The sequence below is a fragment of the Phascolarctos cinereus genome, unplaced genomic scaffold, assembly GCF_003287225.1.
Source record: "Phascolarctos cinereus isolate Bilbo 61053 unplaced genomic scaffold, phaCin_HiC Scaffold_726;HRSCAF=1367, whole genome shotgun sequence".
Lineage (NCBI taxonomy): Eukaryota > Metazoa > Chordata > Mammalia > Diprotodontia > Phascolarctidae > Phascolarctos > Phascolarctos cinereus.
In genome coordinates this window covers 210,908,514-210,930,917 of record NW_027556098.1, presented here as the reverse complement: position 1 = coordinate 210,930,917, position 22,404 = coordinate 210,908,514, and the positions used below count along the sequence as shown (strand labels likewise).

Sequence of the window (22,404 nt, the reverse complement as noted above, 5' to 3'; positions counted from 1 at the left end):
GCTACGGTCCGATGGTCTGTAAAGGCCATGTCAGCTCTAGGAGTCTTTTAAATCTGACCCATATCTATTCAAATAATGTGTTCCTGTTTTCATATGGCACCGTAATGGCTATTCGATTTCCTCTCCACCTCCATGTTCCCCTGCTGTGTTGAACCTAAAATTCGGAGAGTTCTTTATTTCCTTCCACACTGCACAGATCCTCCAGAAAGCAATGACCATCTAGCCTTGTCTGTAGACATGTTAATTTGTCAGGATAGGTTCTGTATATATTGAAAACCCTTTACTGTAAGGTCAATAAATTGGACCAAAGGCACAGCATGATTTGGAAAGGCTCATTGCCTACCTCACTGGATTGTTGCCTCCTTCACAGGAAGGTTCAAATGAGTTCATGTATATAAGGGTCTTTGTAGCCTTAAAGCACGACACAAACATCTACTCTTATTATTATTGTTATTATTGATATTGTGCCTTATTCAAGGCACCAGAGTCTTGGGAACTGCAATGACAGAATTATATAGTTAGGGTAATTGAGAAGTACTTCAAAGTGAATTCTTTTTTTTTTTAACTCACCCAAACTCAAGTTATGTTAATTAAAGTTTGACTTAAACGGACCACCCTGAGGAGGCAGTTTTCCAAAACCGTTTCTACTCAGCTGCACCTAAATAATAGGTTTGTAGTTTATTATTCGTTCTTTCAGCTGCTTTTGATCTAATAAAGACTAGAATACTTTGAAATTATCTGGAAAAACTGGTTTAAATGACCTAGTTTGGTCTGGTAGAGTAACACCATGAGGATTTGAAAGCTCTTGGGTTTTTTGTCTGATGTAGTATTTTCCTTTCTCAAATCTATAGCTGTTTCCCTATTTTCTCAGTTTTCTTCCTAATTACCTTCCTCTTTTCACCTACTTTTGCAGTTCACTGGTTTTATAAAGCTAGACTTCTTAACAGTCTGTGTGTTGAGAAGGAAAGGAAATTGGGGGTGGGGGAGATGGGAGGAGGTAGCAAGGGTTGCATCCATTCCAAATATGAGCTATTTGGAATTTTATTTTTCCCAACACTTTCTAGAATTGTACACATTTTCCTTGAAGGATGACTATGTCAAAACTCTAGATGCTTGTTACTACTATAAAGTAGCAGGAAGATAGCCAGGGAACAGAATGGTGCCTCTGTATTTGTTAGAATGAAGATTCCTTTCCTTTAAGAGGTGTTGTGGTCTGGGATTTTTCTGAAATCGAGCCTGCAAAGGATTGGAGTTCAATTCTGGAATTCCCTGAAGAGATCATATTTATTTGAATTTGCACTTTTTGAAATTTTTTTGTAATTTTCAAAATTTAAAATTTAAATATAAAATGAGAAAAGAAAAAAAAGCATTGCCATATACGCAGCACACCATAAGATAAAATTCAATTAAAAAAAAATTCCATTTCAAGAAAACCTGTATAATAAATACTACATGTTGTTTTCAAAGCTGCCCAGCTTCTCTTTGCTTCCTTGTTGGTTTTCTTTTGTTTTCTGCTGTGCACTTTTTACTCTATTTTTTCCCTTCCCTGCCCCACCCCTGACACCCTAAAGAAGGCTACAATTAAGTGAGGATATATGTACATATACATAGATCTCTATAAATATACACATAGATACTCATATACACATATGTAAGACTGGACTATGCTTATTTCCTCCTATCATTGTTTTCTCTGAAGGTGGATAGCATCTTCCTTCATAGGTTCCAAGTCTTTCCATGGTTTTCTAAATGAACCAGCTCATCATTTCCTACACCATAGCAATATTCCAACCCAATCCATCCTATCTGAGAGATTGGCCATGAAAGTTTTTCCCCCAATTTTCTGTATTCCTTCTATTCTTGGCTACAAAGGTTGTATTTATATGAGAAAATTTTAATTTAAAATAATCAAAATTATACTTTTTATACTTCAACAATGCTCTCACCTTACTATATAGTTTAAGGTCTGATACTGCTGAATCTACTTCCTTTACATCTTTTTCCCCTGGTTTCTTTGAAGTTCCTGATCTTTTGTTCTCCCAAATGAACTTTATGATTTTTTCTAACTCAGTAAAATAATTTTTTAGTAATTTAATCAGGATGACATTGAATAAATAGATCATTTACTTACCCATGAACAATAAATACTACTTCAATTATTTAGGCCTGAGTCTATTTGTATAAAAAATTATTTTATATTTATATTCACATAGTTCCTGAGTCTATTTTGGTCTAAGACAACGTTGAATAATATTACTGACACAGTGTAGTTTCTCTATTTTTCAATTTTGATTAAATCTATTTTAACTTTAACTTTGAGATCATGATTACTATCCCTTTTTTTACATACTAAATTCTACTCCTACCTTTTACTTTATCTTTGTGTATATCTCTCGTCTTCATAATTTTCCTGAAAGCAACATGTTGTTGAATTCAAATTTTTAATCTCCTATCTGTTTCTGTTTTATGGGTAAATTTATCTTATTCACATTCTAAGCTACAAATATTTTCCTTCTTCCTGTTTTTCCTCACTATCCGTCTCACCCTATTTACCCTACCCCTCCTCACTCTCCTGTTTTACTTGTACCCACTGCCTTGCCATACTATTCTTTAACCTACCCACACCTCTAAGAATCCCTCCCTTATCCTCTCCCCTGACCCTATCATCCCCTTGCCCTCTTAATTTAGAAGGCTTTTATACCCTTCTATATATGTTATTCCCTCTTTAACCCATTCCCAATGACAGTAAGGTTCCAGCAGTACTCCTTCTCCCCCCACTAACTTCTTTTTATGCCTCATTTTTATGACATAACTACTCCTTTTCATCTCTCCCTACAGTTTTTTTAGAATCACCCCATCATACTCAGCTCAGCTCATGCCTTTCTTTACAACTACCCAAATAATTATGACAATCATAACAGTACTGCTAATATTTCCACATAAATGAAGTAAATAGTTTGACCTTATTGAGTTTTTAATGTTTACCTTATATTTCCCCTGAATGTTATATGTCAAATTTTCCCTTAAGTTCTGGGGGTTTTGTCACAAAAAAAAACCTGAAAGTCTTTGAATTCACTAAATATCCTTTTTTTTTTCCCATTCAGGATTGTACTTAACTTTGCTGGGTAAATTACCCTTGGTCACAACTCCAGCTCTGTTGCTCTATGGAATTTAGTGTTCTAAGACCTACAGTTCTTCAGTGTAGTAGCTGCTAGGTCTTGTGTAAACCTTATTGTAGCTCCATGATATCTAAATTGTTTTTTTCTTGTTGCTTCCAATATTTTCTCTTTAACCTGGGAGCTTGAAACTTGGTTGTAATATTCCTATAAGTTTTCCTCCTGGGATCTCTTTTAGGTGGTGATCAGTAGATCTTTTTTTCTATTTCTACTTTGCCTTCACATTCTAGAACTTCAGGGAATTTTCCTTTATAATTCCTTGTTATATTGTATCAAGATTCTTTTCTTTTTAATCATAATTTTCAGGTAGTCCAACTAATATTATTTCTCCTTGATCTGTTCTCCAGATTGCTGGTTTTTCTAAAGAGATGTTTCACTTTCTCTATTTTTTCTTTCTTTTGATTTTGTTTTATGATTTCTTGGTGTCTTAAAATGTCATTAGCTTCCCCTTGCCCAATTCTAGTTTTCAAGGAATTCCTTTCTTCCTTAAGTTTTTGATTCTCTATTTCCAGTGGATTGACTTTCTTTTCATGATTTTCTTGGATTGCTCTTATTTTTTTTTCTGATTTTTCCTCAATGACTGATTTTTAAAGGCCTTTTTAAGTTCTTCCAAGAACTTTTTGTGTGCTTGGGACCATTTGACATATCTCATTGAAAACGGAGTGGCTTTTTTAGCTCCATCATCTCCCTCTGAATATGAACCCAAATCTTCTCTATTGCCATGGCAACAACCTATGCTTAGGTTGTTTCTCCTTTGCTTACTCATTATTATTTATTTATGGTTTTATTTTATTTTTAGTAGCTGTAAGTGTAATTAAGTTGTAGTCCTGAGGTACAGGGAATGAGCCTCAAACCTCAGGTCCTTCCTACTGTTATTTTCTGAGGTGTATCTAAGGGCTCAACTTTGGGCTCTACTCTCCACTACTAACCCACAGCCAGGGCCCCCAGCCACTGTCCCGCAAATGATTTTGCTCCATGAGGTCTCTCTGATGGTTGAAAACTACAGCTGTCCTCTCTGCCCTAGAAATGAAACCAGTGACTCTGCTACCCTGCAGGTGCCCACAGCCAGCAGGGTCCCTGCCCCTCTGCTATTGCCCTCACCAGGTGTGTGCTAGCTCCCTCTTCCCTTGCAGTTGTTCTCGGGACTCATCTGGACAGCACAGCTGTGCTTGGTGTCCCTCGACAGTGGAAGGTCCTTCAATTTTCTCCTACTCAGCCTACAGACCCTCACACTGTCCAGGAGGTGAAAGTTTCTGAGGCTGAGGCTGCCTCTCAACCCAGCTGCCCCTGGGGGCTTGCTGTTGTAGGTTCTACAGAGTCAACCTAGGGGTGTTTGCACTTCATTCAGGCCAAACCTCTGCCCCTGGAGATCGGATCTTTCCTGGGGTCTTCTCAAATTGTCTTAGGAGGACAACTCCTTTACCCCTCGTTTATTTCTGCTGCTCTGAGGTGATGTCTTGTCTTTTTAGGTAGAGGAAATTTGGAGAGCTGAAAGTTTTCTGACCTACTCCATCATCTTCCCAGAATCCTCTTCCCACTATTCAAAATTATAATTGTGTAAAATACAGTCACAGGCTCCAGCTCAGTGAAAATATGCAGTACAAATTTGAATAATACTACCATTTCATGGGATTCATTATTTTCACTAATCAGAACCTAGCTGTTAAGTCACTCTACCTCTTTAGGACTCATTTTCATCATCTGAAAAATGAATAGGAACATTGTACATAGTAACAGCAACATTGTACAATGACCAACTTTGACGGACTTATTTCTTCTCAGAAAAACAATTATCTAAGACAATTCCAAAAGATTCATGATAGAAAATGCTATCTACATCCAGGGAAAGAACTATAGAGTCTGAATGCAAATCAAAGCATGCTATTTTCACCTTTAGTTTAGTTTTGGTTTTTTTTCCTTCTCTTGGTTTTTCCCTTTTGTTCTGATTTTTCTTTTACAACATGACTAATGTGAAAGTGTGTTTAATATGATTGCACATGGATAGCCTATATCAGATTGCATGCCATCTGGGGGAGAGCGGGAAGGGAGAGAGGAAAGGAGAAAAAAAATCGGAACTCAAAATATTTAAAAAGTGAATGTTGAAAACTATCTTAAATGTAATTGAAAAAAACAAAATACTGTTATGTGAGGAAAAAATCTGAAAAATGAGTAGGTTGGACTAGAGGACTTCTAAAGTTGATTCCAGTTCTAAATCTGTGATACTGTGAGGTAATTTTGTTATTGTTCAATCATTTCAGTCATAGCTGACTCTTCCCAACCCCACTTGGGATTCCCTGGCAAAGACACTGGAGTGATTCGCCATTTCCTTGTCTAGCTCATTCTACAGATAGAGGAAAATGAGGAAAACGGGATTAAGTGACTTGCCCAGGGTCACACAGCTAATAAGTGTCCGAGGCCAGATTCCAGCCCAGTGCTCCATCCACTGTACCACCCAGCTGCCTTGGAGTCAAGAAGACCCAAGTTCAAATCCAACCTCAAATACTCACTAGCTGTATGACCCTGGGCAAGTCACTTAACCTCTGTTTGTGTCAGTTTCCTCAACTGTAAAAATGGTGATAATTACAGCACTAATGCCCTACCCCAACACACCTCATTGGGATATGTGTGTATGTATTTACTCATATATAAGCTATATTAGATAACATTCCATATCCTCCTGACCTTTACATACTTGTTCCCTATGCCTAAAATATTCTTTCTTCTTAGCTCTGCCTCTTGGAACTCCTAGCTTCCTTCTGGTTTCAGCTCATGTGCCACTTCCTTCAGGAAACCTTTCCTTGTCTCTCCAGTCACTAGTGCCTTCCTCAAATTGTTTTATATTTAGTTTGTATATAATCTATACTTTATTTATTTGTCAACATAGCATTTCTGCCCAGTGGGATGTAAGCTCCTTAAGGGCAGTGACTGATTCACTTCTGAATTTGTGTCTCCAATGGGTAACACAATGCCTGGCACATGGTGTTTAATAAACACTCATTAATTGATTTGGAGGAAAATGACTGGGCTACCTAAAGGAAGTTGAAGAATAGGAGAAAGAAGTAAGGACTAATCAGTTTTCCATCAGTAGAAGGGGAACAAACATTTCTTAAGTGCCTACTATATGTCAGGCTAGGACAGCCAGGTGGTACGGTGGATAGAGTGCCAGGTCTGGAGTCAGGAAGATCTGAGTTCAAATCCTGACACACACTGCCTAGCTGTGCGACCCTGGACACGTCACTTAACCCTGTCTGACTCAGTTTCCTCATCTGTAAAAATGAACTGGAGAAGGAAACGACAAATCACTCTAGTATTTTTGCCAAGAAAACCCCAATTGGGGTCACAAAAAGTCCAATGAGACTGAAAAATGACCAAACTACTAAGAGAAGTTAAGGAGAGGGAAAGGCAACCATAACCTAGAAGAGGAAATGGTAATCAACAAGAGCCTGCAAGGCTCCATCAGGCACACATCATGCCATTCACTTTCCTTCGTTGACGAAGCTAATAAGCCAGAAGAGGGTAAAGGATCAAGCGAGATAACATTATATAAACTTTAAAGCACTATAAAAATGCCAGATGTTATCCTTATTAATGCTATAGATCTAGGTACAACTAGATCTGTAGCAAAGCATTTGATAAAAGTCTTTCATGCTGTTCTTGAGGGGAGAGCAGAAAGATGGGGGCCAGGCAACAGTATGATTCGATGGATTTGGAACTGGTCGAGTGGATCGACCCAAAGCATAGTCATTAATGATTCATTGTCAACTTGGAAGATTTCCAGTGGCATGGCCCAGTTCTTTCTATTTGATCCTCAGCATTATCATTCTGTGCAGGAGAGGTCACTGTGGTTACCTCAAACTATGACCTCTGGAGGTCTCTACTTCCCTCCTCCTCTCTCATGGGCAAAAACAACAACAACAACAACAACAACAACAACAAAACAAACAAAAACCTAAAAGACCTCTGGCAAAAACAAACAAACAAGAAAACAGTGCTGAGAGATAACAAAATTAGATTCTGAGGGTTCTACTCTAAGTCAGAGTTCTAAGTGGCTTCCTTTCTCTGAAAAACTTAAAATGCAAATTGCTCCTCCCCCAAAAAAATCCTGAAATTCTTGGAGCTCTCAGATAATCTGTTGATTACCAACCCTGGAATGGTGATCTCTGGGCCACAAGTTTTCCTATACTTACTTACATATTAAACACACAAACCCAGGATGTCATTAAAATTATCTTATCTTTATCTAGCAAACCATTTGTTATAAGGTAAATAATTGATAGGCAAAACATTTTAAATATCAAACCAGCTTAGTAATTAACCTCCTTACCCATAGCTCAGAGCAATGAAACTATAGAGAACAGTGGAGTAGATTCAACTTTTTTCCCAGAAGCCTAAATTCAGTCACCCTCAGCTGGATTCTCTTAAGAAACTGAACTGAGCCAGTCAGCTCTAGAAGCTGTGTCCTGGAAAGAGTCCTACTGCTGAAGCACCTTCTCCACCAACACTCTGACATTGTGCTTTCTCTCTCCAAATCTATTCCTGTTCCTCCCCAGTGAGAACTGAACCGTTATCAGAACTGGAGATGGCAAAGAACTGGAAGGGACCATAAACACTTGGCTGAATTGAGTACAATTTAGTTTAAACTTTAATAGGAACAAATGGGAAATCTTACACTTAGGTATAAAAAAAAAAACTTCACAAATACAAAATGTGAGATACCTGGCTATACAGATAAGGAAAGACTTTCAGTATGAGATAGTTCCTAAATCTTGAAGGAAGCTAAGGAATTTAGGAGGTGGAAATGAGGGCAGTTCAAGAATGAGGAGCCACTTGTATGTACAAAGGCGCCTGAGGAGGAAATGGAATACTGCGTTCTAGAAACAGCACATGTAGCTGTTACATACATGAAGGAGAGGAATGTGAAATGTCTGGAAGGATAGGTTTGAGCCATATGATGGTCTCCAAATGCCGAACTAAGGAGTTTGTATTTTCTCCTACATTTTTGAAGAAGGAAGTGATACGGCCAGAACTGGGCTGTAGGAAGATTATATTAGAGCCGTATGGAAGTAGAAAGACCATTTAGGAGGCAATTTCATTATCAAAGAGGTTGGGAAACTAGTTAAAAAAAAAAGACCCACCAAAATGATTATTTCCTTGTTATTCTTTAATATTTATATATTTCATTAGCAGAGTGCTTCTCATTTTTATCATTCCTTAAGATGTAGTCAAAATTGTTGTCTCCATTTTATTCAAATGAACTGACTCAGGCCCAGTTCAGTTATCCTTTCAAAGTTTCTTTGCAAAGCTTTTAGAAGAATCCAAGTTAAAACTCCTAGCCTTTTTTTCTTCTCCTCTAAGATATTCCTTAGAGAAACAGTACTATATTCTCCAGGTTAGTGCTTGACATTAAATTCCTAGCTTTCTCCCAAGCTGAGTGTAGCCATCACCACCTCCTACAAAGTCTTTTCAAATTGCCTCACCTATTAGCACGCCTTACCCTTTGAAATTCCTTTGTATTATTTTGTATTTTCTAGAATATTTCACCCCTTCAGTAGAATCTAAGCTCTTTGAAGGCAGACTTTTTCACTTTTGTCTTTGTGTCCAAGCTAATACAAAGTAGGCACTTTGCCTAAATGACACAAAACGGAATGTCACAGAGACCAGAACTAATGAGGTAGGTGATTAGAGGCACAGGAGTTCTTCGGCACAAAAGAGCCTCCCAGACAACCCCTATTATCTGTCCCTTTATAAAGATAGTATCTACTCCAGTGATGCCCCTTTACATCTATTTTCTATTATTTTGTTCCAACTTGTTTGCTGCTGTCTCTCAGATAAGACAAAGAAATGACAGCAAATTTAGTTATCTGGTATTATATTTACCAGATCTTTCAAAAAAAATAGCTTATATTTATATGCCAGTTTGCAATTTGTAGATTGCTTTCACATATATCATTATTTGATTTCACGAAAACTGAGATCGGTAGTGCAGTTATTATACATTATCTACAAGTTATTATAAATAGCAATTGTTTCCATTTTGGCCAGAAACACTGAGGGTCTTCCCCTCCTAAGTTGATTTTATTTATTTTTTGACTAGGTAAAAGAGCCCATTCTTTGCCTCATTTTTATCTAGCCTTAATCATTGAATAGGTGTTGCCTCAAACAAACTGAGACCTGGGAAAGACCTTGGTTCAAAAAGGTCAAAGCTTCCCACTACATGCAGGGCCATCTCCAGTCATCCTGATCTATATCTTGCCACTAGATCCAGACTGCTCTGGAAGAGAAAGTGAGGCTGGTGATTTTGCACAGCCCTGCCTCACTTAAATCCAATTCACTTGCAAGTCATGATATCTCCTTCCTGATGTCATTGTCCTCTTTGAGAACAAAGACAAATGTCATCATCATCTTCAAATCTACTGTATAATATTTGCTGCTCATGATGATGGTTACAAAATACTTTCTGCATTCATAAAGAAAGGTTAAATCATGTCCAGTATAATTTTACTATATATATATATATATATATATATATTATATGATAATTATATGAAAAGTTTTATTTATGATATATGTAACAATGCTTTATTAACCAGAATAACCATTCCAGATAATTGAGACTTATTGTTCTATTGTCCTTCTCAACAGCACTGGAAGTAGTTATATTTTTATATGATTTATTTTTGTTTTGTTGTTTTGTTTTGTTTTTTTTAAAGAAAGGGGTAGCATGGGAATGGGCAAGAGTAAGAAAGAGATAATAGAGATTTCGTTTGTTCAGTCTTTTCAGTCATTTCCGACATTTCATGACCCTATTTGGGGTTTTCTTGGCAAAGATCCTGGAATGGTATGCCATTTTTTTCTCCAGCTCATTTTACAGATGAAGAAACTGATGAAGTTACTTGCCCAGGGTCACAGAGATTGTTAAGTGTCTGGAGCCAGATCTGAACTCAGGAAGATGTCTTTCTGACTCCAGGCCCAACAGTCTATACACTGTGCCACCTAGCTGCCCAGAGGGCTAGTAGGAAGTATGAATCTTTCCCTTCCTCAGTACACAGTAGTACAAGATACCTGCTTATAAGCTACCAGAAGACATAGTTGCTCCAGCCACTGGTAGACTTATTATATGTGAAGCCTAGGGCCAGGAATCAGAGCAGGAAAGAAAGCTTTAGAAATCAAAACATCTGGAATTTTGCATTGAGCTGTGATATAAGCAGACCAGGGATTCTGGAGACAGAACTGATCCCCTGAAAAAGGTAATGGAAGAAAATGAGTGAGGCTGATTAAGCCCTTGGTGAAAGCCTCCTCAGTTCCAGTTCTGCCCCTGAAGCTGAAGAGGCCATACCAATCACCACAAATATGTACCAGTGCCATTTCACTGCATTCCCAGCGCATGTGAGTCAGGGTCATGAACCAGACAGGTGAGAAGTTGTATAAAGTAGAGCCAGGACTTTCATGTCCAGAGGGGAGGGTCTGATAGAAGTTTAACTGCAATTATCATAACTGTAGACTAGCTGCTTTGTCCCTAAAGAGCCTGAGAATTATATTTCTTTCCAGTCTGGGAAGTTTGGGATCAGAACTGGAGAGCAGAGTTTTCCCCAATTTTTAAATCCCTCTCTAAAGAGATAAAGGGGACAGAGTATAACAGTAGCAGCAGCCACAAAGGCTTTCCAGAAGACTAAGTTTTAAAGTGGCTTGAGACTTTTAACTTTCCCTGCCTCAGAGTTTAGATTATAAAGAAAATCCAGCAAGGAGGGACTAAATTATGCCTACTTAGAAAAATTGCTGGAAAAATGGTAGATTTTTTTCATTCTTTATTTCATTTTATTGTTTCAGGTACCAGTTGGCATGGTTCATTACTAAGTGTTTTTCTGCTGTTTCAAATTTTGCTTAATGAAGTGGTTTTGAATTTTTTTTTAACAATGGTTTTCTAGATTTAAAAAAAAAAGGATAATTTTAATTGTGTCCCAATTTGGTATTCTGCTATAGAGAGTATAATAAGGTGAACAAGGAATCTCTAAATAATTAATTATACCAAATTCAAATAGCTAAGGATCACCTTTCCATGAGACAATCAGAAGTTTTCTTGGGAAAAAATTTTTAAATGATCTGTATTTTTAAGCTTTTCAGATTTGCAGAGAAAAAAAAAACCATATAAAACTATCCTCAGCTGAAACCTTCAAAAACAAATCACATTACCTCTAAATAAGCAGGTTCCTCTGTACCATAGATTTTTGAATTTTTTCCATTTCTTCTACCTGCACCCCTAAAGTGAAATAGGAATTAAGGTTTACTGAGAGATTGTCAGTCACATATGGATACACAAACACTTGGGAAAGGAAAGGTGGCATAGCACAAATACATTTAAAATACATTACAATGCAACTGAAATAAAATGTAGCCTAAGGCCCACACAACTCCAGAACCCCTGGCTAATCCATGTTTAATACAGTATGTTTGGAGAAAATCAATGTTATAGAAATATGGCTTGAGCCCCATTCTATGCATTTTCTGCTGTCAGGAGTAATTTTATAATAACTGAGGAAACAAAGTCCAAGCTATGTGATTTATTAACAAGGCCTACAATTGCAGAACTAATCAGGTGCAGCGACCCCTCAGTAAGTACAAGGACCTTGAAGAGACATAAGGCTTTTTATGTTAAGCACAGTTACTATTTTTAGCAAGTTACTGTTTTTAGATTTAGGGACTTTCCAGAGCTCAGGGCCTTCGATTGGTTGTATCCACCTGCATCCTGCAAAATGATTGGTTGGTGGCACAATAGTAAATTACTTTTCTGAAATCACATAATCTATAGGAAAACTCAACTTAACTCAGGAAATGAGACAACTCCAACAGCTGTACAAAATGTCAATGATAATACAAAAATGGAGTCAATGTGGTTCTCTCAGTACTCCCCCTTGATCCTGGGAGTGTTAACATCCCAGCTACCTATTAGCTAATTCTAAAAGATTTTTAACATGGTCATGGTCAGCAGAACACACTAATATAAGCCTCTCGGGACTAGCTTGGAACAGGTTTTAATGTAGCAACTAATGGAGAGACCCCCAATATATGGTATTAGGGACCAGAAGAACTTCATCTCCTTTCCATGGTTTTAGATTGTAGCCATGTTCTTCTAGGAATTTTTTTTTTAATGTTTAAACCACCATGCCCCCAGGTTTCTGCTAGATTTATCCCAGTAGTTCTGTGATGTGGTCCATATAGGCAGTTCCACATATCTCAATGCACTTTTGGGGGAAGGGAGGAGTAAGCCTTATCATCACAGACAAAAAAACTATCCAGGAGTCACCAAGTCCCCAAAGGGCTCCAGACAGGGCAAATCGACATTTTACAGATAATTTAAATGGCTTGACCATCCTGAGAGTGGCATTTTAGTAGAGTGATATCTGATAGACTAGCTTTTAGCCAGCATAAAAGGAGAAAAGGAAGCCTCAAGTTGAGGGAGTTCATCATCCCCTCCAGAGACTGGCAAACTGCCTCCAGCAACCCTGATGGATTACAGAATGGTTTCAGACTCCATAATGGGAAAGACTGTCCATGGGTCAAGGTCCCTATGATGGCAAACCCAATACCCATGCGACCCAATAGATTTGGGGTGATATAAAGCATGACCTACCCCACCATGAAAATTACTGACAGCATTAAGTCTTTTCCAGTCCTCCTGAGAGGAATGGATATGGGAGGACAAGGCCACAAAAAGAATAACACATTATAAAAATCAGAGCAAATCAGAGCAAAAACATTATGAAACATGGTAGGGAGCAGGTTCCACATGGGAACAGTGTATCCAAGAGTCTCTTTCCCAGATCTTGATCGAGGTAGGGGTGATTCTTAGCACTCAGAATGGGTTTTCCCAAGTACACCAAGTTCCCTTATTCCCTAGAAATTCTTGAGGTACACTTGTCCCAGGTGAAAGTCATTAGTGAAAAATCTAAAGGCCCAGCCTGTACTGCCACTTCTACATCATGGAGTTCTTGAAGCCTGGTTGGTACTTCCTGTATATAAGAAGCAACAGAGGTATTCTCTTCCCAATAGAGATGTGTGTACTAGGGGAAAGGTCTTGCTTGGATGTGGCAGATAGGGAAGGTGCCCAAAAATATTTCAAAAGGAGATACATATGTAATTCTACCCTTGGTCTGCTGCACAGATAGGACAAAGCCAGAGGAAGTACCTCAGGTCACTTTAGATAGGCTTCATGTCAATCATGGTTTTAAGCTCATTCATATGCTCAACCTGACCTGAGCTATGGGGGTGGTAAGGTGTGTGAAATTTTAGGAGTACCTATAGACAAGAGTAAATATGGGATAGGATAGAACTGGTAAAGTGGGTGCCTCTATTAGAATCAATGCAGGCCAGAGGGCCAAAGCAGGGGACAATTTCTTTTAGGAGAACCTTTGCAAAAAAAAAAAAAATCTGTCTGTGATCCAAGAGCCAGGAAGGACTTCTACCCATCCAATGAGTTGGTCAACAATAACTAGGCAGACTTTAAAGAGGCCAGATAGGTATAAAAATGAAATCAATTGGGAAATGCTTAAAAGGCATATAAGCTAGGGTATAAGCAAAGGGCACCCACCATAGGCATACTGGTTAAATGCTCAGCGAGTGGAACAGAAGGTACATACATGGGCAGCTATAGGGGTGGCATGGGTAGGACAATAGACAATGGCTAGGGGAGCAGGAAGCCTCAATACAGATAAGAGCCCTAATAAATTCCACATTTGCAATGACCTTAACAAGTCAAAAACCCCTTTGCAGCCAAAGCATCACAACCACATGATAGACACCAAATGCAAACCACCAACCAGTATAAATTGTGCTTTTTCATTGGCAAGGTAACATGGCTGAGAAAGGGCTACAAGGTAGCAGGTTAGGCACTGAGTTTAGAGGGCAGCAAGGCTGCCCAGATGGTGTCATGGTCAAAGATCCCAGCAGAGCCAGCGTGACAAAGACCATCTCTCATAAAAGAGAACCTGCTGATATTCAAGACCTAATCAGGATTTTGGAAGGGGGTGTTGGAGAAGTCATTGCAGGGGTCTTCAGCCATATCTACTACAGAGGACAAGTCATGCAGTGGCTCCCCTGAGACTTGCAAATTGGGGGACAATGCGGCAGGATTAAGGATGGCATCACTTGAGGGTGACATTCTTTTTTTCCCCAGCAAGGTCACTTCGTATTTGGCAAGTCTCTGGTCAGAAAAGGTCCAAGTTCAGTGGTGAAGTAAGCAGGCCTCAACGTTGTGGGGATGCTACACCATAAAGAGGGCTCCCAGAACCAGATGACAAGCCTTCTCCACCAGAAGGGCAGTGGCAGCCACAACCTACAGATGGGGCAGAGCACCAGTGTCCTTAGCATCAGGCTTTGCAGATTAGTAAAGCACTGGGCACAAAGCAGGCCCGAATGTTTGGGTTCACACACTCTACTTCATTCCTGTACAAAGAGGAAGAAGGGCTTACTATAATCTGAAAGTCCAGGGCAGGAGCCCACAAGATGTTTTTGAGATCCACAAGGACTAAGAGCTATGGATGATCAAGCTGCAAAGGTTCTGGAGAGTCTTTAGTCAAAGAAATAAAGGCTTTAGTGATCACACCAAAGGATGAGATCCATTGTCGACAATATCTGGCTGCTCCGAGAATGGCGTATAGTTTGTGGAAACCAACAGCTTCTGTAAGGCCTGCACATGCTTAAAGGAAACAGAGCAGGTACTCACAGATAAAATGAAACCAAGATACTTCATCTGTGGGAGGTGCCACCGAACTTTTTGTTTAGAGACTTTGTGACCCCTTTGAAGGTGTTGAAGAAGGTGATGGCTGCCATCTTGACAAATCTTAAGACTAGGGTGCTGCCAGTAGGACGTCATCAATGTATTGGATTAAAGACCAGCCCTTGAAGATGATAGAAGTTTGATCTTGTCGTAGGATTTGAGGAAACAGGGTAGAGTATTCTATGTACCCTTGAGGTAAATGACTCCACATCTACTGTGTTTTCTTCCAGGTGAAGGCAAACAGGAATCTGAGAAGCTAGGTGAATAGAACTGCTGAAAAAATAAAACATGGGGCAGCTAGGCCTCAGTGGATGGAGCACCAGCCCTGGATTCAGTTGGACTTGAGTTCAAATCCGGCCTCAGACACACAACACTTACTTGCCTAGACCCCCCCCCCAAAAAAAAAGAAAGAAAAAATGAAAAAGAAAAAATAAAATAAAACAAACCCACACACACCGAAAAAAAAAACCTCCAAAAACAAACAAACAAACAAAAAAACCACTGAGCAAAGATCTATCACAGTAAATCGGATAGCCTCACAAGGAATAGAGGAAATGATGGTAGCAGTATTGGGTGCTACTGGATGACTGGATATAGGATAAGCATTAACTGTGTGCAAATCCTGTACAAAGGGGAAAAAAAACTGATTTGCTATAAGGGCTTGGCTTGAGTTTCTTAACTAATAGGGAAGATAGGAGTATTACAAGAGGATTTACATGGAGCAATAATACCTTGATCCCTCAGAGACTCAGTAATGGCTTCCCTGGACAAAGGATATTGAGGAATGTATGGGGCTGGGGAAGAGGGGGGGCAGGGGGCTCCCTTAGTCTTAATGGCAATGGAAATAGCAGATTATAACAACCTTACATCTGAAGACGAAGTCACCCATAGAGAAGCATGGATGTCAGACTATGATCAGGGGTCTCTTGGGAATTCTGAACTGATACAGGTAACAAAGAGAGGGAAATCTCAGACAGTTGCAAGGACAGAGTGCCATTAAGCAAACAGGAAATGCTAGCCCCAAATTTATGGAGGAGATCTCCACCCAAGAGATTTACAAGGGTTTGGGACACTAGGAGGAAGGAGCTGGGGAGCTATGGATACTATACAATGAGATAATTTTGAAACACTCTGAGGTTTTCCTGAGACCCCTAAAACATTCAGAGACCCAGTAGAGGTACAGTTGGAGTCTAACTTACTCACTAAAACTAAATCAGAAGCTCCAGTATCTAGTAAGCAGTCATAGATTGCTTTAAGGGTGATTGGGGTTCACTAGTGTGGGAAGAGGTGGTAGCAAGGACATTTGGATCATGGAAAACAAGAGTCTTCTCCAAAATCCACAGCCCCTACCTCTTCCCCCACCTCACATGAAACCTTCATGCAGCAAAATTCCCCTGGGCATTTTTAGGCCACTATTTTTACTCCTAAAGTCACATTTTTTTCTTTCTACATTCTTGGGCAATATGGCCCTTTTTATGACAGTGAAAACCATTCATGTGACTCAAGTTCCTGATACAGCCTATGCAGGGGCAAGGATAGTGGTTGGCCCTTCAATTTTAGATTTCTCTCTCTTCCTTCACAAACATTGGGCTATGCTTTTAATTTCACCTATAGGCTTTTCATGCCATCCAGGGCAATTCTTATGAAAGTACTTTCTTTTTTCTAACTGGGATTGATTGACAAAGGCCAAATTTATAATTTATGACAACCCACATACCATTTCACACCTTTACATAATCTATCGTAAAAAAAGTGGTTAGGGGTTTCATTTTCTTCTTGAATTACTCTTGGAACTTACTCCAATTTTCTGTGTGGCTGGCACAAGCTTCCACGCCTCTAATTAAGGACTCTCTAGCCTGAAGTAACCTAGTACAATGAGTAAGATTGTTGGGGTGCTAATGTGGGTCATGTAATGTCCAATTTGGGAGTCCTGTGGGGCCAGGAACCCCCTCTCCCTTTGCTAGAGCTTGCTGATTAGCAGCTTCCATAATGACAATTCTCTCATTTCAGTAGAGTAAGGTTTCCATCAGATCAAACATGTCCACCAAGGGGGGAATCTGTAAAGGTGGAAATGTCCTAAAATCAGGTTCTAATCACTCCTGGATCTTCCTCAAATTTTTGGGAGAGTCCCTTTCTTTAGGTAGAAAGATCAGAAGGACTGAAAGGCTGATGATTCCTAACTATGACCATGACCAGGCAGTGCTGGATTATGTGCAAGCCTTTCTTGAAGTGGGAAAACACCAGCTGTGGGCTCCTCTTGCTCATAAGTAATTAAATCTCCAGTTAATTCAAGAGAAGAATAATATGGGGGGCACAGAGAATGGAGAAGAAGAGATGGCAATGGCAAAAGAAGCAAGAGCCAAAAGGGGTTACAAAGGAGCAGGAGAGGGAGCAGGCAAGACAGGACAGAAAAGATGTTTGCAGGTGTGTCAGGCATAGATCATAAGAAAGGGCAGCCCAGCAGAACCAGTATTCCTTCTGCCTTGGATGGTTATCTCCTGTGGCCAGTCTTATATCTTTTCATTTACAATACTCAAAGGTACTGAATTGAGGCCAAAACAAATTATCAGCGGAATCTCTCAGCTTTAGACCAAATTTCACAAAACTTCATGCACTTCTTGGTCATTCCCAGATCAACTGGAAGATTTCCCCTGGTCCCATGCTGTTATAAAATCTTTCCAGAGAAGTTCCCTTCAGTGTGCCATTACCAGATCCCATTATTCCCTTAAAGGGACTTCCCCAACAGTATGGAGACTTACCTTAGCTCCATAATTGAGACTGAGGAGTCTGACCTTGGGATAGGCTTCTGCAGAGAAATCCTTCAGTGATAAAGTCAACCAGAGTACTCTAAGCAGTTCCTCGGAAAGTCCTTCCCTGGGGTCCAAGGGCTGCTGTCTACCTGCTGGCTTACCAATTGTCATGACTAATTTTATAACACCTGAGGATAATAATTGAGAAAACAAAGTTGCGCTATGCTATTAGCAAGGCATGCAATTTAGAATAAATTGGGTCCAGGGCCCCTTCAGTAGTCACAAGAAACTTGAAGAAAGATTTACAAGGGTTTTTATGATATAATTACTATTTTTGGCAGCTGCTATATATACACACACACACACACACACACACACACACACACACATATATATATATACACATACATAGATATCTATATATCTATATCTATATATAACTCCAGCAGCTGCACAAAATGAATGTGACAATTCAAAATGTAGTCACTTTAGTTCTCTTAATAGGAGGACCACAAGTCAAATAGCAAATCTTTTAGTAAGGACAGAATAGCTAAGCAAATAGCAAGAGAAAAGCCCCACTTACACAAAGGGGCAGAATTTCCCACAGATTTCCATGCCACCAGCAGAAGAAGAAACATTCCTGCCCAACTTATGTTCCTAGGGTTGGGTCCTAATTAAAACACCTTTCATAGCTTCATCTCCCAGTAAGTTGATATCCCCCCCCCCAATAATCCTGGCTTCATCATCATTTCCCTCTGTCCCCAAAGCAGACATGTATTGCTTCTCCACATAGCTACTGTCGCCAGCTTTTGAAGGTACCTTCAGCCACTGTGGCTTCTTCTTCCTCTAAGGGAGTATATTATCACTATTTTGTGAAAGTGTTTGGGTAACGTTTCTGAGGATCATCAATACATCCTCTGTCCTTTTATTAAGCCCATGGCTATACTCAGGGAACTCACGAAATGGCTTCTTAGGTCAAAAATGTTTTTTAGCTACACTTAACCCATCTCTTAACAAGAGATCCCCCACTTTTCTTTGTCATTTAGTTTAGGGCAAGAAAACACTTATCAACTTCTTGGTAGTGAGCATAAGAGCCAGGCTGCCTTGAAGTTTCAACAAACTTTAGACTTTGGATTAGAACAGAGGGGAGCTGGAAAACTTTACCTTGCATTCCTATTGATATAACCAAGTCCCTGCCCTCCTTACACATGGTTTCATAAACATAAGCAAGTTCATCTTAATATGCCTTTTTTTTTTTGGAAATTGGGTAAAATTTACAGATTCCCCCTCAAAAAAAAAAACCTTCAGTGACTTCCTATTTTCAATCACACCAAGCCCTAACTTCTTTAGGGCACTTCCAAAGCTCTCCATAATTTGCCCCTACTCTAACTATCCAACTTGATTTCCCACTATGCCTCAAGACAATCTTTTAGTAAAAAATAAAAATCAGGTCCACCTCTGTACTGTCCCCCAACAGGAGCCATTCTCATTCTTATCTCCCTATCTTCACTTGGGTTATTGCCCACACCTAGAATGACCTATCTAAATCTCCGCCTAGCTAAATGCTACCCCACCTTTCAGGTCCAGCTCCAGGCCAAACCTCTTACTACCCCAGGCCTTATTGATTTATTTAGCTCTCAACTATGCTTATACTGGTTTTGTGTGGGTTAGTCTTCTATTGATTTTATTTGTGTCAGTCTGTGCTTCCCAACTAGATTGTAATGTCAGGGCCCCACAGCCTCTGACATAGGCATTCCAGAAAGAATAGGGAATAACTTCAAAAGTGTCAAATATACAGCTGTGACTTACCTTTTGATGTCACATTATCACCACTCAAGTCAGCTCAGATGTCTAGTAGCCTGCCCAAGGCAAGACACCTAGTAACTGGAGGAGTCAGATCTTCAGACTGTTAAATCAGTGCTTTTCCCCACCATTACCCCAGCTTTCTTGAGCACTTAGTAATTGGCTGGTTGATAGAAATTTAAAATTATTTAGTAGAATATATGCCTGAAATAAAACAAAATAAGATACATGATTCAATACAACTTTTTGCTGTCGTTCAGTTGTTTTTCAGTTACCTCCAACTCCTTATGACCCCATTCGGGGTTTAACAAAGATACTGGAGTGGTTTGTCATTTCCTTTTCCAGCTCATTTTACAGGTGAGGATCTGAGGCAAACAACGTTAAGTGACTTGCCCAAAGTCACACAGCTAGGAAGTATGTGAGGCCAGATTTGACTCAGGTAGGTGAGTTTTCCTGGCCCTAAGCCCAGCACTCTATCCACCATGCCATCTCACTACCCCATTTAATTTGTACCCCAATAACTAAACATAAGCTAGAGGAAAAGGGCACAATTAAGTATCGAGCATTTTGTCATCAGTATCAAGGATTCAGGTGGTCTCCAGAATAAAGGTAGCCAGGACTAAAGCTCAGACAGACCTGAAGAGTAGGGCAAGGGAATCTGGGTCAGCTCTAGCTATAGGTGATATAAGGAAGTTTAGGCAGGTGGGTGGTGCTGCAGATAAGGTCAGCAGTGGGTTACAGCTGAAGGCCCAAGCAAGCACTTAACTATCAAATGGCACCCACCTGAAGGTGTAATTGAATGTCTGGGACATCTGGTGGCAAGAAAACCCTAGAATCAAGTAGACGAAGGCAGGGCATCTGTGTTGTTACTGCTCTGTCGTTTTAGTCATGACCAGCTCTTTGTGACCCCATTTGGGGTTTTCTCAACAAAGATACTGAAGTGGGCCCAAATCTTAGAGTTAACAACCAGGTTACTTTATTCCAGCCCACTCAGACTTTTCTTTGCCTTCATTTTTGTTTTACCTAGGACTCTATGGAAGAACTATTAACTGTGTTTTGCTTCAGGCAGATGATTATATCTTCAGAGCAATCTAAAGAAAAATGTGAGGGGTTGGGAATTGGACTGGGTGGCATTTGCTAAAAGTTATGTGACCTTAGGCAAATAAGGCAGTTAACTACTAACTGCCTTAGTTTTATCATTTGTAAAACTGGGATGTTATGCTTATGCTATCTAACAGGTACATAAAAATAAAATGAGGTATATATGTTAAAAGAGGGAAATGTGGGTGTATAAATGTTAAGAAAAGTAACATGTGATATATGTTATATATATATATATATATATAAAGCCTTATTATAGTTATGACAAATAGATTAGTAGAAGGAGGTGGGGTTTGACTAGGGGACATAAATATGATGTTAGAAAATGTTGTCTAAGGAGAATTGAATTGATTTTTTTTAGGTGATTTTCAAGCCTGCACAAAGTAACTAGGCCTTTTTGTTTGGTTTGGTTTCTTTGTTATTTACTTATTCACTTCTCAACACATTTACAAATGTGATTAGCAGAAAGGTCCTAACAATTCTTAGTTGTTTTCTTTTAATCCAACGCACAAAAAAATCATGTTTTCACCTATACACAATAGACACATTAAAATAAATACTTGAGTGGAAAATGGGAATGTTAGTAATAAAAGATCTTTTTAAGCAGTGATTCAACCAAATACTTGTAGTTTTATGGATAACTCTAGATATACATTGTCTCATATAGTTCTTAGAGTTTAGTGACATTAGAAGGAAATCAGTAACCTGCAATAAATTTGGCCTTTACCATGAGCTACTGCACTGCTAGAAGGGAAAAAACTTTTTTTTTCAAAGTGAGAAAATAATGGTAAAAGAAAGACAGGCTAGAAAAATGGAGGAATACCACTGCAGGGAACAAGCAGGCTAGTAGAACAATGAGAGAGCTGAAGTCATTCAATCTCTTCTCTATATACAGACACAATTCAAGCATATAAACCCAGTGATTTCTGTAGCTGCTAGGGGTTGTTTTAATAAGTCCCTAGGGTAAAACATGCTTGACCTTTTTACATTTTCCTTTTTTAAAAAATTTATTTTATTTTTAATTTATAGACTAAAACAAGCATTTCCATAACATGGTATAATAAAAAAAAAGATGATTATACATGAAACTGCAAATCTATTATATATAACTTGTTATTCCTTTTAAATATGCAATAAAGTTATCATGTAAATTTCTTTTTTTTCTTCCCTACCCCCCACCCCACCCCACCCTAGAGATGGCTACCACTAGACACAAATAGGGGTATGTATATGGAAAATTATTCTATACATCTATTTTTCAGTTCTTTCTCTGGATGCAGATAGCATCTTTCTTCATATGTCCTTTATAGTTAATTTGGGTATTTATAATAGTCAAAATGACTCATTCACTCAGTCATTCTTAAACAATATTGCTGTTACTGTATACAATGTTCTCTTGGTTCTGCTCATTTTGCTCTTCATTATTTTGTTCAAATTTTTACTTTTTTTTTTTAAGGTCATTGAGCTCATCATTTCTTAAAGCACAGTAGTATTCCATTACAATCATATACCACAACTTGTTCAGCCATTCCCAAGAACAATATGAAGGGATATATATTCTAGGGACAAGGGGCATGGACTTTGATAGAAGGATCTTTCATTGTAGTTAATAATTTTAAAATCTCTAACCCTCATTTCCTAGTTAGATATAACCACAGCTGTGTGAGTTTAGCAGAGGAGTGTTATATACCTTAAATCTCTGCTGTCCTATCTCCCTTAATTAACATGTAATTTCCCCCTCTACATTTTATCATTTTACTTTCTGTCATCAAGGACTTTGAGTTTGCAGTAAATCACAGTG

The 22,404-nt window shown here is 38.9% G+C and overlaps 1 long non-coding RNA gene across 2 annotated transcripts; it reads right to left on the bottom strand.

Annotated features, from left to right (window-relative positions):
- Nucleotides 1–11,719: 11,719 nt before the first annotated feature.
- On the bottom strand, nucleotides 11,720–21,644 carry LOC110211636 (uncharacterized). 2 transcript variants are annotated; one of them, XR_013483039.1, is made up of 3 exons: nucleotides 19,509–21,644; nucleotides 17,709–17,887; nucleotides 11,720–15,331 (listed from the first exon to the last, which is right to left on the bottom strand). It is a non-coding gene; the product is annotated as an uncharacterized LOC110211636 (long non-coding RNA). The 2 variants fall into 2 exon arrangements; XR_013483038.1 differs by having other exon boundaries at nucleotides 11,720–17,887.
- Nucleotides 21,645–22,404: the final 760 nt, after the last annotated feature.